Here is a 22,864-nt window from a genome sequence, read left to right on the forward strand (position 1 = left end):
ATGAAAGAAAACATGGTATAAACAGCTGTATCCAGTGTGGTAGACATCCTTCAGTGTGAGAGAATTGAAAATTATATTCTGTGAATTTCCAGCCGTTGTAAATACACCACTGAATGGGCATCACTCATGCACTACAGGTGTGTGATGGTTCCATTATGGACAAGCAGAAGACAAAATAGTAACAGAACAGAAGGTAATCATGTGTAACCACCCTCAATGCTATTTTCTGTTGCAAACCGCTGATAATCAACAGCGATGGCATAGTACAACCTAAACCAGAAGGAATTCCCAATTTGCAGGTTTAGACCTCACAACCGGTGCTCACTGTGGTAGCATGTTCATGTTGTGATGCTACCTGGTCACATATCCCATCTCTAAATTCTACACACATTTTTGCAAAGTGCATTTTTTATGCCGAAAATTATGCATCTTCCAATCCCAGTACTTGTCAGTTAATTTAAAAACAATTAGAATAACATGGAATGACAGAAAATGGAAGCGAAGTTGAGTGAAAAGTAAACAAACAAATATACCTACAAGACACCCAGATGAGGAGCAAGTTTTGTGGTTGGTATGCTGTTACAACTATCAGGACCCACAGAAGGTATATATGTAGCAAGTCAAATGTAAATCTAGAAACAAATTCTCTGTCTGAGAAGTTAGGGTATCCAGTTAAGAAACTTTACTGCATTGCCATTAATTATGAAAGACTTGATGACTGTCTTCTGGACTCGCTTCCAACAGGGGTATGTCTAAGAAACGCTTGCTAGCAAGTATTTTCAGTGTTCCCATTGTCTGTCTGACAACAGATATTAAAGTAGGAGTAAAAATTACAGAATCATCTTTGGTTGATTTGAATATTACCTAGCACAGAGACTGCCAACAAACTAAGAGGTTATTGGCAGAGTTACAAAAAATTGTAGCCTCTAAGGGATTTAAGATCAAAGTCGTAAACCTAAAGGGTTTAGATTTTTTTTCAGTGACTTTAGTAGCCTGTGGTTGAGTTATAGCATATCCCTTGCAAACCTTTTCAGTTTTGATGTGAAGCATTTTTATAATGGAAAATCCCTTATGTCCCTCTGTAGGTGATTTCATTGTTTAATTAGAAATGCTTTCCAATCCAAATTTGTAAATCTCATAGTGTTTACTTGCTAAACTAAAGAGCTCTTTCTTATCAGGTATCTCTTTCCCACATAGGTATTTATCATTACGGTTCAAATTCCTTCTCAACTGTCTATTGGATAAGCTATGTTTGCCTTTCTTCCTTTCTCACTGTACAGCAGATATTCATTACCTCAAACTAGTCATTAAATTATTTTCCAAATCCCTTCCAATTTTGACCATCATGGGTGTGGACACCAGAACTAGAATGATCGCTCCAATCACAATAATACTGCCTGTTTCTGTGCAGAAATTAGAAAGAGGAGAGACACACGGTTGTATAGGCAGCTCCAGGAAGCAGTACAGAAGAGCCTAAGCTCCTCCAAGGTCCCTCTGGGAAAAGCCATTCTACAGACAGTAGAGGGAACTTAGACCAGCTTCCCTAAGCTGAGGCTGGTCTTAAGAAGAAGCCTCAGAGCAAAAAATTGCTTTGCCCATATTGTCTCTACATGACTATCTAGCAGTGTGTAGACAGATTTTCTCAGGCAGTTGATTCAGAGAGAACCAGATTTACTCTTTGGCCATGAACCAGGTTCCTGGTTCAAGAACTTTCCTGGTAGTTTTCCATGTGGGATGTTATTCTGATTCATGTTTGGTCTGCAGCAATAATTCAGTCCTTCCATAAAATAATTTTATGCTTTTTTAGCTTGTTTTCTTGGAAGATCTCAAAATGCTATAAATATTCATTGATTTACATTCATGACGGTCCAAGGAAGAAAGTAAATATGATGGCCTTAATAAGATTATTCTGAGCCTTGTTTAATGTTACATGTGAAGTCAGTTGCAGAGAGTGAAATAGAGCCAGTTTCTCATACAAACTAGTGAGTCCATCATACCTTTATACTTGGTGGTAAAATTACTGTGCTCTGCACTGAAAATTATCTCCTCCTTTATCTATGTAAGTAGCCAACCCTATTGCTATAGTCCACAAATAGCTACATGCTACACTTTCTGCAAGTGTGTGATATAGCCTGTTGGCCTATACTTGCAGACAAGGTGTTGAATGTGGCTCCTTTTTTCAGCAGCAGGATGTTTTCTTCTCAACGTTCAAAATAAGAAGGAAATGTGACAATAACTGCCCCAGAAGCATAACGGAATATTCCTGGTTCCTGCATTCCTCCTTTTGGACTGCATCTTCTTGGCTTGCAGAGAAAAGCTTCAAAAGGAGCGTGTAGGGAGTTGTTTTTCAGTATGTGTGTCTAAGCTGTGGTCCTTCGTGCTATGAGAAACCTCTCAAGCAGTTTCAGCAAGAATCTTCTTTCTGCTGTCTTCCACATCCTCCTTTATTCCTAAATCCCCCTCCCCCTCCTCACTTTCTTTCATGTGGATCAAGGCCTGGAAAATGACAAGCCTCTTGATTAATAGATACAGAAAGTCTTCTCATGTAATTTATTTGCTTTCTGCACCTGACTAGAATCACTAGGTTTATCTGGAAAGGAAAATATATTGTCCTTCCTGACTCCGAGTGGCAGCAGAAAGAGCTGAGCATGTGATATCAAGCTGCGCATGGAAAGCAAACAAAACGCCATTTCTGTATTTTGTAAGCATCTCAGGTCATAAAAGTGTCAGCACACTATATTTCTTGCTGGGATCCTCTCTGTTTTATTATCTGAGCCCTTTCCATTGTGTTGAATGTGCAAGGAGAGTCTCCAAAGCAGGCAACATCTGTTTCCCTGTCATGTTTTTGATTATCAGCTCCATATTCCTTGCAAGTCTCCTGCTCACATATTCCAATCAAACTCAATGGGGGCTTCAACAGTGAGGACACTTCCTTATCTCCCTTCCCCCAGACTCTCCATCCATCATTCTCACATGCTGGCTCACTAAATGCTGATGCAAGAGGCCTGTTCTTACACTTGGGTAACACGCTCATGACCTCTCCAATTTGTTTTGTTTACTTAAGTCTAATTGCTCTGAGGATACCTGCCTCTCAGTCCATAACAGGGGAGAGGTCAGAGGAAGGAGGAAGGTGGGACATCTGACTGATTTTTGCTTTGATACCTGTGGAGAGCAGTTTTCCAATGTAGCTTTAGATTTGTTTCCCAGTTTTCTTCCCTCAAGAGGAAGTTTCTTCCCCTCTTTCTCAGTTCCCAATTGTTAAATCAATCTCTCGGTCCTTTGCCAAGAGATCTGTTTTACCATTTATGCAGGAACTTCAATCTGCAGATGGGGATTCTGCCAATAAGAATCAATTAAATCAATTGTCTTTTGCCTATGGTATTGCACTCACAGGATATCCGGCACACCAAGATTTGGGAATGCAGAAATGTTAAGTTACATTGAATTGTAAGATTTTTCTTCAGTAATGTTTTGCATTTATTTTCACAGGATATATTTTTGTCCTGGTGCAGAACAGCAGTGAACAGTTGTAGGGTGATGCAACTAGTGTTGCAGTTGAGATACGGAAGTGGCAGTCTGTACAAGAGAATTGTGTTTATTTATTTAAAGGGTAGATTCCTACCACCACAGGTAACTAATCCATCTACCCACAACAAAGCCATATTCTGAATCCACATGGCAAAATATTCCAGATTCAGCCCAAAATGTTGCTGACATACATACTCAGGCTCAAAGTCCGTATATTCTCCCTGGGTCCTATACTGCTTGTAGTCCTGAGGTTACTGATGGATCTTTTAGGTTACAGGCATGGCATGGTTTGCTTGCACATTCCACATTAAAGCACTCTCCAGATTTAGGATCATAAAGTAATTTTTCTCCACATCAGATTGGTCAGCACAATTGCTACATCTGCCCTGTTGTGCCACACATCCCCTCGGGGCCCCCACATCTAGGGCTTCCTAGATGTTGAAAGAGCCACTAAAATTCTTTGCCTGATGGGTATCAGTTCTGACACGATTTCTGGTGTGGGGAAGGGAAGGACCCCAGTCAGTCCTGGTGTTTGGAGGACTTTGCATCCCATGGCTACCTGCTGAGCTCCTGGCATTCCATGAAGCTTCCTGTTCAACTTTTGGTGCTGCTGTTAGGCAAATGTAGCATACCAGGGGCAGAGGCCCTGAAGTTCACTTTACAAGGATTCAGATGCTATGACTGCAAAGTTGGATGGCAATCTGTATGCAGTCTTAGCTCAGGCTGAGCTAAGACTGACAGAGACACCAGGTTGTAGGATATGGAAGCCCATAGTCTTTGTTGGTGGGCTCACAAAGCTAACTGTGAGTGCAAAAGCAGATTGTTGTGAGGGATTGCAGTGCTTAGACAGCTTCAAAATAGGAGTGTCCTAGAGATGGAGTAGGAGTTGCTGATAAAATAAAAAGTGGGGAGAACAAAGGGAGCTGCAGCAAAGTGAGTTACTGGGAAGACTCAGAAGATGCAGGGTATGAATAGCCTGAATGGGAAGCATGGGCTGGGACTTAGAAATAAAAAAAAAAATTATCAGGAAGAGAAGGAGGCAATAGAAAATTGTGGTGGAGATTCACAGAGTGCTATGTATGAAAAAGAAATAGGACAGGTGAGGAAAGAGAAAGAGTGGGAATGAACGTGGGAGTGCCCATAAAAGGCAGAAGAGTAGAGGAGCAGAGATTGCAAACAGCAGAAGTTTGCTGTCAGGGATTCAGCTGCTTCCCCACGATCTCACAGTGTGTATATCACTTGCCTAAATCCAGTGTTGTCTTTGAGCCTTGATGCTGTGCATCTGATCTCACCTGCCAAGGAATAAGTAAGTACCAGGATCTGCGTCACAGAAGCGTGAAGAGAAAGTAGAGTTTGTCAGACGCAGAATAGATTTCAGCAGAGATGAATGAGAAGAGGGAGACCAGTAGATGGAGCAAGTCTAACATGAGACCTTTGAACAGAGCCAGCTTCAAATGTGCCTTACGTGGCCCCCAGGGTATCCCTCTTCCTGTCCTGCACTGCAGCAAGCCAGCCAACCTGCTTCCTATTTTATCCTTTCTCGAGGTTGCCAATTCAAGTATGTCACCTTCACTTTCCACCTGCCCCCTCCAACCTGCCTGAGGTCAGTGAGATCAATCAGAGCAGCCCTAAAGCAATTTTAGCTTTTAGGAGGTACTGGCTTGGCAGCCGGACTGGGAAGTGCTGGGAGTGCTTTGCTGCTAAGGTTCCACGGTGCTAAGCTGCTTTGTCCTGTCTTATTTTTAGGGTTGTGTCAATCATGTTGTAACTCTAGACTTGGTCCCTTGGTTTTAGTAGCATAATTTAAAATACTTTGTCAATAACAGTCAAGATGCAAGCTACCTGAAAACTGGCTTACAATCAACAGCTCTCCAGAAGTTTGCACAACACTTTGCACACTGAGTAATGATGTTGACATTTTCTAGATCTTTCACAATGGGAAAGAGGGTAAGTCTCAACTTTCTGATGTCTGCAGGCAGAAGAGTACTACCTCAGGGAAATCTGAACAGAGAAAAGCCCAGGAATCAGAAAGTCACTGGGTGAAAAAATGAAATCCTTCTTGGGAAAAAATATAAACCAATACATATGGGGAAAATCATCTAAAACACATTATTCACCAAGGGAGCCATGGAAATAGGTAGGCTAAAAAAGAGACCTAAGTTTCAGAGCGGATCATAAATTAGACATGAGTTTGCAATGTGTCAGTAATGCAGTTTGGGTTGCATACACAAAGGCACCACATCAGAGAACATGACAATAAACCCACTCTCTACATGCCTGGTGTGACCACACCTGAAAATTTCGGGGACTTTGAAGTCAGTGGAGCTGTGCCAATTAACACCAGCTGAGCATCTGCCTGTTGGGTTTGGTTATAGCGGCATCATTACTAGACAGTTATTGACAAATTGGATGAATCCAGTGAAAAGGGACAAAAGTTATGACTGAGCTGTTAAGGCCAACACCTCTAAGTGTGCATGTGTATATACACATATATATATACACATATATGTATATATATCTCTCTATTTCTCTATATGAGAAATGTTTAAATGTTAAGGAAATGTCATATATTCAAATACCAAACAACAGGTTGGTTTGACTGCAGCTGTGATGCACTTCAGGATGCAGTCCCTAAGGATGTTTGTGGAATGGTTGCTCTTTGCATACATTTGCCTAGGAAAAGAGATGTGTTTGTGAACAAACATGGATACACATTTTTAAACACAGGGTCTCTTCCTGGATGCATTCCTCTGACTCATCTGTATTTAGGCATCTCATCAAGAGATCAGGTTTTTAGATCTGATAATTACCCACAGTTGTCACGGACTTTCACACCTAGGGCTAAAAGCTTGTCCTTCTGCATGTTTGACCTCAGTTATACAGAAGTTATATATAGATGTATACGTCTCAGTATAGGTGTCTAGATTTTAATTGCTTAGTGGACAACAGCTGAAGTTGCCATGAAGATCCAAAAATTTTCCATTTCATCATCTAAAGATACACTGACCTTGACAACTAGTCAAGGCCATTTAATGCAATGTCACTTGAAAGGAATTCCTAAAGATGAAAGTTCCCTGTCATTCTGAATAAGACTATCTAGGACCTGATCCAGAGCTCTGGAAGTCAGTGAAAATCTTTCCATTGACTTCAAAGTATTTTGAATCATTCCTAGATAATAGCACAAATTTCACTTCATTCTTTCTTTCCAATTTGGTTGTCTGAAATTGCACAGTATATGATTGAATCCCTATGTCCCTTGCATATCTTGCATGCCAGCTCCCTTTAACACCTTCTGTGAAGCTCATGATGTTAAATGACACATTCAGTTGCTGTAGGCATCTTCTTTCCAATCTGGACCCCAGCTGCTTGAGGTCTAACAGATCATTTTTAAAGGACAATGTGAAAGCAACAATTGATGTATCTAGTCAGTTAAGCTAAACACCTCTAAACAGATGACTACAAAAGTTATGGAGTTAATCTAATTTTGGGCACAGAAGCCTCAGTAGCAGTCAAGGGATTAAAAACTTACCTCTTCATTAAGCTTGATAAAGGTAGAGATTTTTCATGCTGTTGGTGATCACAATGCAGAAGAGTCTTAATGCTGAAATGTCTACAGAGAATCTAACCACTTAACCATCAGAGACCCAGATGACACACATCATATACACAGATGAATGTGAATACATGACCAATTCTGCAGGGAGGCTTTTACTCCCAGAAAATGTCAAAACTTATAATGTATGCACTCAAAAAAAAGCATTCTAGAGACAGATAAGCTTCATATGGTGAAAATTCTTTGAGTTTCTGTCATGTTCTCTTGCCACCAGGGGATGCCAGAAGTTAATACAGGGTTATTCATCTTTGTATGTCAAATGTGGAATAAAAATACTGGAGCTACCTCTCTGCTGTCCCTAAAATTGTTCAGTCCCTCCACCACTTGACCAATGTCAACATCCTCCAGTTGGGATTTAGCTACTATTTAGAGCCTTTTATTACTTCTAGAACCACAAAGTCTTCTAATTTTGTTAACATTTGATATTATTAAAACAAAAACAAAAGCTTGAAGGAGGTGGAATTGTCAATCACAAATTAATTATGTAAATGTTTTTCAGGGGATTCAGACACATCCCTGGGGCTTGTCTAACCTGTGGACAGTTCTGTTAAATTCACAAACACTGTTTGTCTCCAACAGTGTATGATTCACCTGTGCTGTCAGTCTCCTCACTTGGACATTTCTATTGTATTTGACAGTGGAAAAAGACATCGCTAACTAATATTGATGTCTAATGAATGCAAAGAGCTGGAAGTGAAATAAATACATAGAAGAGGAGGTAAGTCTATTTAACCTTGTCATGACAGCTGACTGGGGAGAGGAAAAAGTTCAAAGTTAAGCAAGGCAGAGAAGAGGTCAGCATATTCCCCGTCATAGTGGCAAAATAACAGCACGCTTTACACAGAACCAGCACAGAACCAAATAAGAAAGTCCTCCTATGTAGAAACACACTCCAAATACCACAATCACTGATGGAGAGGAAATGGTGAGTGGGTGAGTGGAATACGGAAGAGCACATCTGGCGAATCAAACAGTAACTCTCCATATCGAACGGACACAAATTTCAGACTCCAGCCTGCATTTTAGAGGCTCTCAGAAGCTTCTCTGACCATGTCAGACAGGCCTGCTTTTGTGCTTCTGTATCAGTCCCAGATAACTGTAGGCAGGTGGAATATTAATTCTGTCACAGCTTCACACTACCTTTCTTGAATTAATCCATATCTCCTAGAGAAGTGGTTGATCCCTGTTGTGAGTCATAATTTCCACCATCTTTGTGGAAGCCCAGTCTTCTAATATGAAGTACTCTCTCAAAGACAATAGGAATTATGCAATAATTACAGATTATGACCTGTGGTGAGCCAGGAACACCTTCCATGACTGAGGGCTTGGAGGTGGACAAAATCATGTATAATCTCTTGCAGACCAGAGCAGAGAAGAAGGGAACAGACAGCAGTGGAATGCACTTAAGAGAAATAGATACACACATGAAAGAAAAAGGCCTTGATATTTAAAATATTTATAGTCTAAAAAGGCATGAAAACTGATACTAGCCATTAACTAATAGACGTTCTGCCTTTGTGATGCAGCTTACATCCCTAACTAAAACCACATCTCTGCTCTGACTTTGTCTGAAGCCAGGTGCACAGATGATTAAATTTTGGTCCAGCTATAAGGAGAGTGTCTCCATCCTGTCCTCTCCTCTAAGCACACACCATCTGTATGATACTTATTCATCTCCTTTTGCTGGGCTGACATACTGAGCCCATATTCTTCCAGCATCAGTTGTCCTCATACTGTCAAGCTGTGCAAATGGAAGGGATCTAAGCCTAAGGGAGTAACAGACTCTGGGAGTAGGCTTGTGCTGTCTTAAGCCAGTATTAACTGCTCTGCTGTAACCTTGATGTTGTTCATATGTGTTTTCACAAAAGAGACTTGGGGCTCTCACTATCCACTGTTGCCAGCATAACATACATCTGTGTTCACTGTATTTAAATGCTATGTTGTCATGAATGTCCTCTGTGTGAATCACAAAAAGGGAAGAGGCTGGCTTTGTATCTCAGAGCATATGGATTCCTTGTAATGAGTGGAGGGGAGATTGCTTAAAGCATTTTTATTTTATTTTCTGAACATAATTTTTGAGCCCCTGTTCCTGTGTCATAGGCCTGCTTGTAGCAGGAAATTATAAACCCAGACCCTGCCTTTTGAGGAAAGGGTAGGTGGAGAAAAAGACTTCAAATACATGTATGTTTTTCATAAAAAGATAAGACAGCTACTTTAAGTGCGCTGAACATACCGGAGAATAGAAACAGGCTCTAATTTTTTTTTTTTAAACTTTTGTTTGGTTCTTCCTCTGGTCTAAGCCATGGAGCCTAACCAGATCAAATACATGCAATACATTTGACCCACATGCAAATGTTTTTCAGACCTGTACCCAATGCTGTCACCCAGATTTTCCACTCCAGCAGATGTCAAGCCATGGAAGATGCATTCAAACTTCCCTATCAAGAAGTTCCTCCAAAGCAGGGTGCTATTGAATGACCTTACCCTTCATTCTTTCTTTGTTTCCTCCAAAATACAAAAAGATATTTTCTTCCTCATTTTTTAACAAGGGTTTAGGAGCTGTTTCTGTGGAGAATGGTGCCTTGTTGATGTGACTCTGCCCTGTAGTTCTCAGAATTATTTCAGCGATGGTGGACTCGGGCTGCAGAGTGCACAGCCATATGGATTGAGGCCTTGAATGTGTACATCTTGGGAAGAGCAAGTAGAGAGAAGAGAAAACATTCTATAGACTCCACAGGTAAAGAGGCTGATGGTGGAAGTCCAGCTTCCCACCACTGTTTGTGGAATAGATCTTGCTGGGAAACAACAGCACCCCTTACCCCAGATCATCCACAGCTGATGTCTTGCAAGACACCAGAACAATGCACAAGAGCTGAGAAGGACTAGGATAAATCTGTGCTCTCTCTGCTTTACCAGCAGATCACCCACCAGTACAGCATCAGTTTCCATCTTGTAGTCTGACTAGAATTTATGGTGTGGTGGGTCTAGGACAGGCCAGACAGGCATGCAAAAATTTCTAGAGACAAGGAGAAAAAATTAAAATGTTGACATAGCAGGCAACTACATGACAATATACGGCAGTCACATTCTGTCAAGGGTCCTACACCGTTATTTGGATAAATAGCATATCCTGTAGGACATTGTCCCTAGATAAAAATAGAAGTCCCAAGTAAAAACATCCAGAGAAGTGAATTGCTAAGGGTCAGCTAGAGGAGAGTATGGAAACCACAACCTATGCTTCGCAGCACTACCCAGCCACAAAGTCATTGCTTTCCTCAGCCATTTAAGAAAGCTTGTAAAGAAGAACAAGTAAAACTATAAATGTATATAATACATAAGAAACAAATATTTTTCTGCTTAGTCCACTTGGTTAGTTGTTTAGAAGACCGTTATAGATGTAAATGAAAAGTAGAAGAGCAGATCATAGAAGGGCTTCTTCCTGAAGTACCAAGTTCCATACCAAGATAGTTTTTTTGTGAGCTCTTACAGCAAATAGGGCAAAAAAGTTTCTACATCATGAACAATTGACATGTAAACATGTAAATGTAACAAATGTATTCAGTCTTTTTTTTGTGGTTTTTTTTTTTCAGTAATGGTCAATAAGTTGGTGAAGTTGGTATAAGCTTATTAACTGCCCACTCTGCCGTATGTAAAATATATCCCAAACTTGGGACATTAGGGACAAAAATGGATCTTGGTTTTATCTAAAATTTACCCAAGTGTCGTTCCTGGAGGCCACCCTCAATTCTGCGCTGAGAAAGGCTGCATATCCTCTTCTCTCCAGTATGGAGTTTGGTGGAAAATGTGGAAACACTGCAATTTGATTAAGAATAATGAAATACAATAATTTTATGGTGACATTATTAGTAAGATGATTTACTATACTTGAGAGCATAATGCTTTCACTGAGGAAAGAATTGGCCTTGCTGGAGGAAAAGTAAGCAGGAGAGCAATGCAGTAGCCAACAAGTAAGCAACATTTCCAACCAACATCCAAACTAACAGGGCAACAGCCAAACTTCAGGCTTTAAAAGCAACACAGCTGAAAAATCCATTGAACAGTTAAAAAGCCTTTGGAACAGAGGAAGGGAGAGAAGATGAATTTACAGGACTGTCAGTGAGCTCTATCTGCAAGCAGATGTATTGGTCTGCTAGGTTAAAACTTGTTTACTCTGAAAGTTTTTTGTTTTAAAGAAATAATTTTTTCATCAGGACAACAGCTTGATTGCAAGATAATACTGCCCTTGCTTCTGGAAGGAGCAGGGCTGGAGGTGCTGCAGGGAATCTAGGCACAGCAAAGTTCTGGTGTCCCTCAGGGCAGCCTGAGGAAGGCTTTCACAGGCACCAACACCTGCCCCAAACAGCTCCCTCATACAAATCTTGCTGAGGCTCCAGACCTCCATGAAAATGCTTTGAGAGAGGCTGTTTTTAAAGCTTCTGACATAGACCCTCCTGCCTGATAGGAGCCAGCAGAAACACACAAATGAAATCTGTGTAAATGGAGAAAGAATGCTACATTTGAAAAATATGGACTCCAACCTTGTTGTATGTATTGCTATATTATTTTCTGTGTATACTTCTCTTTTTTACAGAAATTCAATACCAGAAAAAGCAAGGAGAATGTAAAGCTCACTATACTTCAGCTAGAATAGCATCTTCTCCCACTACGGTAAAATAAAAGATAAGACTAGCACTAAAGAGCTGGAAAAAAGCTGGAAATTTAATTCACAGACAAATTAGCTGCATTGCATTTAATATTCCCAGTGAGGAAATGAGAAGAAATTTATTCTGTTCCTGCTTTCCACAAATTCACTAGAGGGAATGATATCCCTTAATTAAGGAAGACTGATTGCTTATTATTTTTCCCAGGCTTTCGTTTGCCCTAAAATAAAATGATGAGAAATAAATGGTGCATGTAAAAAAAAAAAAAATCAAAACCCCACTGAAAATCCTGCAGTCATTCAAATTTCTCATTGTAGTAGATACTACATTCTAAAGAGTTCTTTAATAATCTAGTAGGACAGCAGGCCAAATGGAGCGATTCATGCCCAGTTTCAATAGTGCAAATCTGTTCAAGAAAACAAACTAAACCCAAGGAGTTCTTTCTGTTTTTTCAGGACTCACAATTTTGGATAGTATGAAAGCACATATATTTGACAGTCTTTTTTTTTTTTTTTTTTGTGCATAAAACCTATGCATAAATATGAAGAAAACAGGAAGATCTGGATGAAGAAGGAGATGGATGGTAAAGTAGAAAGGAGCCTAGGACTGGAACTGCTTGGTGACACGTCATGATAGATGAAATTGAACTAGAAATGCATGCTACAGAGCAGAACTGATTGTAATGCAAGCTTAAAAAGAAGTTAGCCTAAAGAGCTATAAACTTAAAATATTTGTCAATATTTAAGGAACAAGATGTAAATGAATACCTGGGTTTGCAGCTCATGTTTATAAAGAATGTTCATGTTTCCATTTATTTAAAAATGCAGAATAGAGGAGTTTGAAAGTCCATTTAGAGAGAATATTCTCTAAATAGATAGGTACTGAGACAGCTCAGTGCTTTCTACTGCATACTTAGACTATGAAGGAACTCTGAAGAAATCTGAAGGCAAGGGGGCCTTTGAGTGGTCAGTGTAGGGTGTACACCATAGCTACATTCAGGCCAGGTGTTACAAAGAATGCAATAGTCATCCTCTACCTCATCTACACATTATCAAAGGGCTATTGACACAGTAGTGACAGTCTTTGATACCATTTCCTACAGCATCCTCCTGGAGAAACTGGCTGTCTATGGCCTGGACAGGTGTCCTCTTTGCTGGGTTAAAAACTGTCTCTATGGCCAGGCCCAGAGAATGGTGGTGAGTGGAGTTAAATCCAGCTCACAGCTGGTCACCAGTGGGATTCCCCAGGGCTCAGTTTTAGTGCCTGTCCTGTTTAATATCTTGATCTATGATCTGGGCAAGGAAATCAAATGCATCCTCAGTTGGTTTGCAGGCAATACTAAGTCTGGTGGGAGTGTTGATCTGCTGGAATGTAGGAAGGCTCTTCAGAGGGATCTGGATAGGCTGGATCAACAGGCTGAGGACCTTGTTGAGGTTCAACAAGGCAAAGTGTCAGGTCCTGCACTTGGGTCACACCAAACCCTTGTGTCTCTACTGGCTTGGGTAAGAGCGGCTGGAAAGCTGCCTGGTGGAAAAGGACCTGTGGGTGCTGGTCCACAGTGACTGAACATGAGCCACCAGTATGCCTAGGGGGCAAAGAAAGCCAATGGCATCCTGGCCTGTATCAAAAATAGTGTGACCAGCAGGACCAGGGTAGTGATTGTCCCTCTCTCCTTGGCACTCATGAGGCCGCACCTCAAATCCTGTGTTCAGTGTTGGGCCCCTCACTACAAGGAAAACATTCAGGTGCTGGAGCGTGCCTGGAGAAGGGCAATGGAGCTGGTAAAGAGTCTGGAGCACAAGTCTTATCAGGAGTGTCTGAGGGAGCTGGGGGTGTTTAGCCTGCAGAAAAGGAGACTTGGGGAGACCTTATCGCTCTCTACGACTGTCTGAAAGGAGGCTGTAGCCAGATGGGGATCGGTCTTTCCTCTCAGGTAACCAGCAGTAGGATAAGAAGAAATGGCCTCCAGTTGCACCAGAGGTGGTTTAGATTGGATCTTAGAAAAGATTTCTTCACGGAAAGGGTTGTCAAGCCCTGGAACAGGCTTGTGTTGATGATTCCTGAACTAGGGAATGGTTGAGTCACCAGCCCTGGAGGTATTTCAAAAATGTGTAGATGTGGCATTTAGGGGCATGGTTTAGTTGTGGACTTGGCAGTGTCAGGTTTACTGTTGGACATGATGATGTTAGAGGTCTTTTCAACCAAAACAATTCTATGATTCTATGTAAGAAAGAGGTACATGAGAATTGTTTTGCTTTTGATCAAGTATATTTGTAGCTCCAGCACAGATCCTTGTGCAGCTACTCTGTAGACATCTGTCTGTTCTGAAAATCCTTATCGCTACTCTTTATTTCCTTTATTCCAATTAATTCTTTTTCAGGACTTTTCCTTCTTATACTTTGGCTGTTTAGCATACTTTGCAGGCTTTGGTGAGGGACTTTTCAAGGCAGATTCTGTATACAGGGCCATCTTCAGCCATCTGTTGCTGATCCTTTCAGAGACATTAAAGAAAGGATCTCAGAAAAGACTTCTCTTTACACAAGAATTTTGACTCGTTTGCAGTATATCCTATTTCTTCACGTATCAATGAATTCTGTACTGAACGCTAATGACTTGTCAAGAATTTGCCCTGTCCCACATGCACACCCTGGTCTTCTGGAGCGGTTCACATTTCTAGGCTTAAAAAATAATATGAAGCATAAGAACTGTGTTTCCCTGGATGTCCCCCAGAACCTGTTTTCCGTACTGGCTTCATATATATCACTGTTGAGTCTTCAGGTCCCAAGGAGGTTTCAAGTGGAAGGTTGCACACTATGGTTAGTAATTCAGTGTTTCCATCTTCGATTTCTCCTAGGTATCATCTGACTCTGGCAATTTGTTCATTTTCACTTTGTCTGTTTGAAACATAATCTCATCCACAGTTACTTTGATTTCAGACATACCTTCTGCATTTTACCCCCATTGGAAACTTTCCATGTTTCTTCCCAGTGAAAAGCAAAGCAGAATGGCTTCGTTGTCTTTGATGCTTGCCTTATCACTCGTTGGCCATGCAGAGTCCCTAACAAGTTTTTTTCTCCTGACATTTTTGATGAAGTACCAGTTTTGATTTCTTTAGCTAGCTGTCCTCAGACTCCTTTAGGATTTTTGCTCTTAATCTGCCTGACTATACTATTCATTTCATTTTATTGGTTTGGATACAATAGACATCTTTTTGAAAATTGCTTTCTTACTTACTTATTTGGCTGTTTATATGTGCTGGCCTCCTTTAATCCATTCTCCAGCCTTTCTCAATAGGTCATACGCAGCGGTGTTATGCTTCTAGTCTGGTGTTCTTCAGCAGTTTCCAGGCTGCTTGTTAAGATTTTTCTTTGCTGACCTTTCTAGTTTCTTTTTAACAAGTTTCCTCATTTCTGCATGGCTTTTCTTGAAGCAGAGGACAATGGCACTGGCATATTTGGCCTGCGGTGCTCCTCTAGAGCTGGTGAAGCTGAATTCTCTGTGGTCACTGTCACAGAGTAGAGCTTCCACTGGAAGGACTAGAGCCACAGAGCCAAGGACTGCCTTTGCTCCTGTGGGCTCTAACCAGCTGCTCCATGGAATAATTGCTGACAGAGCCAAAAAATGTCATCTCTGTTTCATCTTCTGGCATGACATTTGTCAGTCTACAGGAGGGCAGTTGATGTCTCCCGTTGCTGTTTTCCCTGCCTCTCTAATTTCTTTCAGTGCATTGAATTCAAGGCATTTTGCTATCCTGGGTTAGTAACATTATCTATCATAGCTGTATTCTTCCTATTTAGGCCTGGAATTTCAACCTGTACTGACTTTATGTTACTTGTTGAGATGATGAACTTGTAAATTTGATTTCATGATGAGCACTGCTCTTCCTCTGACACAGTTTGTTTTTACTGTGTAATTTATATCCTGTGTTTAGTGTCCCTTTGATGGTCTTCTTTGCCCCATGTTTCCAACACGAATGGTATATCAGTGTCTGCATTTTGGATCAGACATTCTGGTTCCCTTTCTCATTTTTTAGATTTCAAATATTGTGTAGATCTGAGTTTGCCATTACTTTGGTTCTTTTATTGGCATCCAGTATAAAATCCATTATGTTTGTTTCCCTTTCCCTGCTGGATTACTTGTACCTTCTGTATTGCACTTTCCTTCAGGATTCAGAACTTTCCCATTTTTTTTAATCATAAGGCTTCTCATGTTGGGCTTTTCCACGTCTATCAGCTTTACCCAACTACCTGGATTTTCCAGCCTCTTGGGGAATATTGTAATTTCAAAATGACTGCCCAGGGCCTTCGTTTTGCTAAAAATGTCTGAGAATGTTTTCAATTTGCTTCAAGACCAAGCAATATCATGAAAGAGATATACTGGATGTTTTCAAATCAGCTGGACTTGATGAAATTCCTGCTAGGATACTGGGAGGATTGTCTGAAGCAATGCCAGAACCATTAGCTGCTATCTTTGAGGAACCAGGGGGTACAGAGATAAATGTGTTGCCTCTCACAATTTTTTCAATAATGAGGGGGCAGGGTAAGTAATCTTTGAGTCTCCAGAGGTCAACTACAAGGTCAGTGGCAACCAGTATGGATTTACTAAGAACAAATTATACCAAACCAATCTAGTATGCTTCCATGATGAGATTTGTGGCTAGGGAAGAACAGCAGAAAAATGTTTCTTTAGTGAAGCTTTGAACATTGTCTCATATGAGCTCTTCAGAAGCAAGCTAAGAAAATATTGGCTCTTAACTTGAAAGTATATGTTGATTGAGATTGCTATTGCTGATTTTTTCATCAGTCAGGTAGATTACATGATAGAGAATGTATTTGGAGGGTTTGAAATTACTTTAAATGATCTTGATGAACTGGAGAAATATTCTGGAAAAGCTGGGATGCAGTTTTCTGAGGAAAACAACATCTGCCTTTAGCTTTCAATCATCAGCTGTGCAGCTAGAGAGCAGCATTGCAGGGAGGAATCTGGAGGCTGCAGTGTCTCCCAAGCTGAAAGCTTCACCCAGTGCTGCTGCGAGACAGAGAAACCCCTCTGTGGAAAGTTGCCACATATCACTGTACAAACAGGGTCGTGCTGCCTCAAGTCAGCGGTTTCCCTGCTCTTGGACTTAGTGTCAGCCAGAGGACCCAGCCTCTGTAGTGGGTCAGCCTTGGGCTGGTCAGGATCAGGGCAAGCTCTGATCACACACTGCTTTCATGAGAGGACTGAAGCTCTACTGGGAGTCTAGACACTAGTAATAGACAAGCCAACTTTCAAAGTACCAGCAGAGTTTTACTTTTCTGAAGGCATCAGTTCTGGGATTTTGGAGACCTAGGCTCAGCTTCAGCACTAATTCAGTCTCAAGGCTAAAAGGAACCCCTCAGCTGTAGTTTTGAGACCACATTCTCATTCACACTGAGATTCGTGAAAATCTCCTTTATTTTCTGCCCTTCCACCACCACAAAATCTCAAGGCTGAGGTGGATCTTTCATGACAGAGATTGTTCTTGACACTGTTGTTCAAAGGCCTCCATTATATCATATTAGTTTCTCTGTTTCTCTGAGGTGGCTTCCTGGATGTATAAGGGTGTCTCTCATGTGTTTGGGATGGAGTCTTTTTATGACATCTACTTCCTTTCAAAATTTTTACCAAATTTAAGAGTTCTTTGATAAGTGGTTGATTTCTGAGGTTTGAGACTTCTATTACCCTTAACCTGACTCTTGTCCAAGTTGAAAAAGAGATGAGACTACTTATTTGTTTGGAAGAGATGAACAAATGCATTTGTCTCCTTTCTTAATCTCGGGATGGAAAGGTTCATCTGAAGAAATAAGTAAGGAACATACTGCTGAGTAATGAACACAAAAATACTATTCTACCATCACAGCTGAATAAACAGGAATATTGACATATTCTTTTTCCTTTGTTCCAGATAAGGGCAGGAGAGGACTCAGCTGGAAGATCATGTCCAGTTCCTGGTGCTTTAATTATGGGAGTATGTTGAACAGCTGGAGAGTCAGAGGAGAGAACTAGGGATGACCAAAAGTCTAGAAAACATGGTTCATGATGAAAATCATTTGCATAACTTGATTTAGAAAAGAGACAATAGAGGGGGTGGCCCATCAATGATATTTAAATATTTTAAAGATAGACATAAGGAGTACAGTAGTGAATTTTTCTGTTCCCACTATGGATGGGTAATAGCCGGAATTACAGGAAAGGATATCCAAGTGAAACATCTGTAAATTTTCCTTGTGTAGTCAATCAATTAAATGAGTTTCTTTGGAGGATGTGGTACCTCCGTACCTCCATGAGTGGAGACAGGTACAATTGTAGCTGATTCTGAATTCAGGAACAGGACTGGACTACATAGCTTCACCTCTTAGCCCTACTTTCTATTCTTCTATGACTGTTATTCAATGACAGATAAAGACTTAGTTCTCGATGATTCCAAAATGGTGGTCAGAGAGCAGCATCATTCCCATTGCAAATGGAAGTTACCAGGACTTTTCCCAGCTTGTAAAATGGAAGTGGGACATCAAGCACAAAGTAGGCTTTGACTCAGACAGGTGCCGGTTGCTGGTACCTCGTTTCTGTTTTTATTGTGCTCTGTGGACTTGAGTGAGCTACTTCTTTCACTACCAGCACCATGGTATTTCAAGAACACGGCAAAGAAGGAAGGCTAGACATCTACATAAGCCTAGCTGGCCTAGTAGGCCAAGTAAGGCTATGGACAAAATAAACTGTAGCTAAACCTACATAAGGGGTTAACGTCATATCCAACTGCCTCCAACTTCCTGGCTTTAAGAGGGGCAGCTGCCCATGGAAATCAAGGGGCAAACTCAAAGCTGAGTCATGCCTGAGCTCCTCTGCTGCTCCACGTTCTGTGAGCTCAGTGTCTTTGGAGGCAACTTTGGCAGCAGCTGGTGAGAACCAAAGGGTGTTCTGGGAAACACAGGTTCTGCAGACCTTTCTCCCCAACTCTTTTCTTACTCACCTCACACCTTTACTCCTATTTTGCAGACATATTGCAGTTCTTTGCCTGACAGCAGTCTTAGATATGCACCTGAGATGAGTAGTGCTGTACATTTTCATACTGAGAATGTACAGTCATAGTCTTTCCTCCTTCAGCATTTCCCAGCAATAATTCAATGACTCTGCATCTGGTCTCTGAAATCTCTATTTCTATGGTTTTGTGCTCAGCCTGTGACCCCACTTGTGCACTCCCTCCCTGCTACCTGCAGACCATCACTCCTCACATGACTGATAAGTGGGTCTTCTACATCACTGACATGATCTTTACTCCCAGCCTATTGGCTCGATTCCAGAATTGCTGGTGTCAGATTCTACAGCTCCAGGGTAGAAGAGGGGTAGCCAGGTAAAAAGACTACATTATCTCTCTTCAGTACCACATAGCACTCCAGATCTTCCTTATCTGAAGAGATGGAATGGAACAGACTTACACAGTAGGACCCAGAGGCATGCTCCTGGTTTCTTCTGTTTTTCTGAGGGAGAGAAAGGAGGAATAAAGGAAAAGGGTAAGGATGACATGAAAGAAAGGATATTACAAAAAATTCAGGTGATTGAGGAAATCTAGAGATGTAGGAAGGTTTAGACTGATAGGTGGCAGGGTACATTGTGCTCTACCTATGAGCTGCCATGTCCAAGGAGGCTAAGACAGATGTGCTGTGGGAGAGAGGTAAACTCCAGTACATCAAAGGAGTTGTCAGCTGAAAGATTCTGCTGCACCTTGGGTTGGGATCAAGTTGGAGATCGAGCCTGTAACGTGGAAAGTCTACTGTGCTTAATTCTCTTCACCTTATAAGAGGACAGAAGGGATCTCTACACTTTGCAGGAAAAAATGATCATTGTTCTTCTAACCTAAACCCGACAGAGGATGAAGAAGAGATTCCACATACAGGACTACAGTAGCAGGGTGAGGGATTAGGACCCCATGAGGCACAGTTTTCCGAATACATCAGGCAATCTAAGTCCACTAGCTCTTGCAGGGCCCAGAAAAAAAAGAATAGTCCTGAACTGGTGCTGTGCATAATAACAAAGTCATCTCTATTTAATAGACAAGGGTGCAGAACACAGAGTTTAGGCTGCTGGTAATCTCAAGAACCACTCTGAATGCTCACAGACTGGAAGAGTGCTGACATAGCACTACTGGCAATTAACTGGCTGTGGATTACCACCCCTAATGTTTCTTTCCCAACCCAATCTGCTTTTGCATCCTGTGATTTCGCTGTGCCCTGTTGTCACTGGCTTAGCAGATCTTTGCTCAGTGTTCTCTGATACATGTAGTCAAACCTGGTGTGCTTCAGACCTCTTCTCTCATGCTGGTACAGCTGTCGAACTGAGATGTCTGCCTAGTGTGAACACTTGTAGTTAGGTGACCTTCTGGCACATTAGGTAAGCCAGAAAGAAAGGCTCAGAAATCACATTTTACCACGTGACACTACACTGGAGATGGGAGACATGGTTTGGCTTCCAGGCACCCAGTACAGAGCCCTGTCACATGAGCTAGAGGAGTAATCTGCTAGCAGAAAACACTTCCTTTCTGAAAATTTAAACCCAGGTACATGAGACACATTTTCCCAAAGGACTCCGTAGCTGTTTGCTGTTCTGCAGAGTAATGCTGAGAATAAATCAAACTCTCTTCTGGATTTTGGAGGTAGAGGTGGTTGCAGAAAGAACAGCCAAATATCTGATAGTCTCCTAGAACACTAGAGCAGTATGTCACAGGCAGTGCCCTTCTGTCTCTTCCCCTAATTTGTCCCCTTCTCTTGATTCTTCTATCCCCCTGAAGCCCTGTCATCCCAAGATGTCCCTGCCCTCTTGGCTTCCATCTGCTCTGTCTCTGACCTTGTTGCCTCTGCACATCCCACCCTGCCTGTCCCTAGGTGCTGTCCCACAGCTCCTCTTTTAAGCCATTATTTTTGTCTTCCTTCTCCCCTTTATTGCTGTTTCAGGCTGAGTCCAAACCCAGGTGGCATGGGGTGTGGGAGAGTGGGCTCAGGCCAGCTCTCTGTCCTCTGCTCATATTTGGGGCTCTCTGAGTTCCTATGGCAGAAGCATGCTCTGCACTAGGCAAGTGTTCAGCAAAGACAATATCTGGATTTCAGGCAAGCTCTGGTGATCATGTGCAAGTGGAAAGCAATGATTTACAGCTGGGTCAGATCTGACAGAATTTTCATATGGCCAGAAGTCCAGGATGATGATTCCAGGGATCAGGCCCCACTAATTTCAGGCCCCTGCATGAAGCACTGAACTGCAGTGAAACCATTGTAAGACATTTTCAGCATAGGCCAACCATCATTTTTCACCAACCTCATTCTTGGAAGTTGCTGACCAACTTTCAGTGAAACATTCCCGAAATAAAATTCAGCCCAACACAGAGATCAAGGATGGAAAATTTCAGCCTAGAATGATCAAAATATGAAAAAATTAGAAGCAGCTGAAAAACATGTCTTATAATCAAAAGTGTTAGGCTGTGTTAAATATAAGATTCGTTGCCATCTCCTCCTATAACAGAGGGATGGCTATTTAAATATTCAGTTTGGGATAGACTTTCTGGTATGACTGACAAGAATTTTCCTTCCAAACATGAGGCATATGCTCAAGAAAGACATCTGATAAGGAAAAACAGTGGCGACTGTATGCAAACTGTTATGCCATCTGAATTATTTACATTGCTTAGAGTTCACCAGATTCTTCACTGAAATGTTTCAAAGTCCCAGACTGAACCGACCACTAGTGGATGCATCAGTGAGAGAGATGTCAATTTGACCCACAGTGATTTGCCATCTGTGAAAAGCAAACAAATACAACCAACTGGAGTAATGAGCATCGTGACTGTAATAGGAACTGGAGCACAGATTTACAGAGGATCTTTGTGTTTGGACCCACAAGCTTTTGACTTTGTTAGTATTGAAAAGTAAGCAGCTGCAAAACCCCGGCTATGCAGATCTGTGCAAAAACTGAGCTTTGGCTGTTGACTGCTTGACATTCTACCTGCAAGCCTGGACCAGATGTGCAATTATTTCCTATATTATTTTATTCAGTTTTCAAAAGAAGGCAGCAAGGCTTCCAGCAAAGTTTTTAAAGGGAGGGAGGCAGGGACTAATGGAGGGAGGGATGAAGGGTAAGAGGAAGGGAGGGAAGGAAGGAATAATGGAGGGTGGGAGGGAGGTACTTTTACTGTACTCCAGTGAAAGGGCTCCAGAGTTTTAAAACTTGTCCACTTTTTTTGAGTATATACAGGGGCTGTAATCAAAGATATTATCTCTGTGGCAAATTTTGATTTTCTTAGAATTTAACAGCTTCACAGCTAAATCATGGGACTTTTACTAGTATCAGAGAAAACACCACTTTTGGGACAAAAAAGTCATTGCTACTTTGAATTGAGCCCATTGCTGAAGGAAGAAAATATATCTAGATGCAAAGTACAGCCTTTTAAAAGCCACAGCACAAATGCAGAGATTTTTCCCCTTTCCTGATCCAAAATACAGTAGTCACAGACTATTTTTAATTCATGTAAAATTATGATAATCATGAAACCATAAACTTTATGGTTTGGTGAGTTGCCTGCAATGTGCATCCCTAAAGTAGGGGAGTCCTTTGATCAGCATAATGAGAAATATGACAGAGGACCCTGCAGACAACTTGTAGGCTGAAACAAAGATCAGGGCAGACCAGATGTAGTTACATTTAGTACTGTGCTGTTGCACCAGAAAATGTTAAGAATAAAACACAGAGAATGAAGATTTCCAAACATATTAGCAAGAATTCTTGTGATGTGATCGTAGTGAGTTTAAGGCCATAGTGTCTTGAAGGCCAGCAAGTACTGGGGTTTTTTTGTTGTTTTTAACAACATAAATTGATATATATGACCCAAACCTGACATCTAGCGGAGAAAGAATGAGGGCAGGATTTTCCGTCCTTTCCTGGGGTTGTGTGCACATACAGAGAACACAGCTTTTCTCTTCAGAAGTGACCTGAAGGCCATCTGCTGCACAGCTCTTCCTGAGCAGGAAAGCAAACCAAAGAGCTCATGGGCACTCTA

Source organism: Pseudopipra pipra, chromosome 2 (assembly GCF_036250125.1).
Source record: "Pseudopipra pipra isolate bDixPip1 chromosome 2, bDixPip1.hap1, whole genome shotgun sequence".
In the NCBI taxonomy this organism is placed as follows: Eukaryota; Metazoa; Chordata; class Aves; order Passeriformes; family Pipridae; genus Pseudopipra; species Pseudopipra pipra.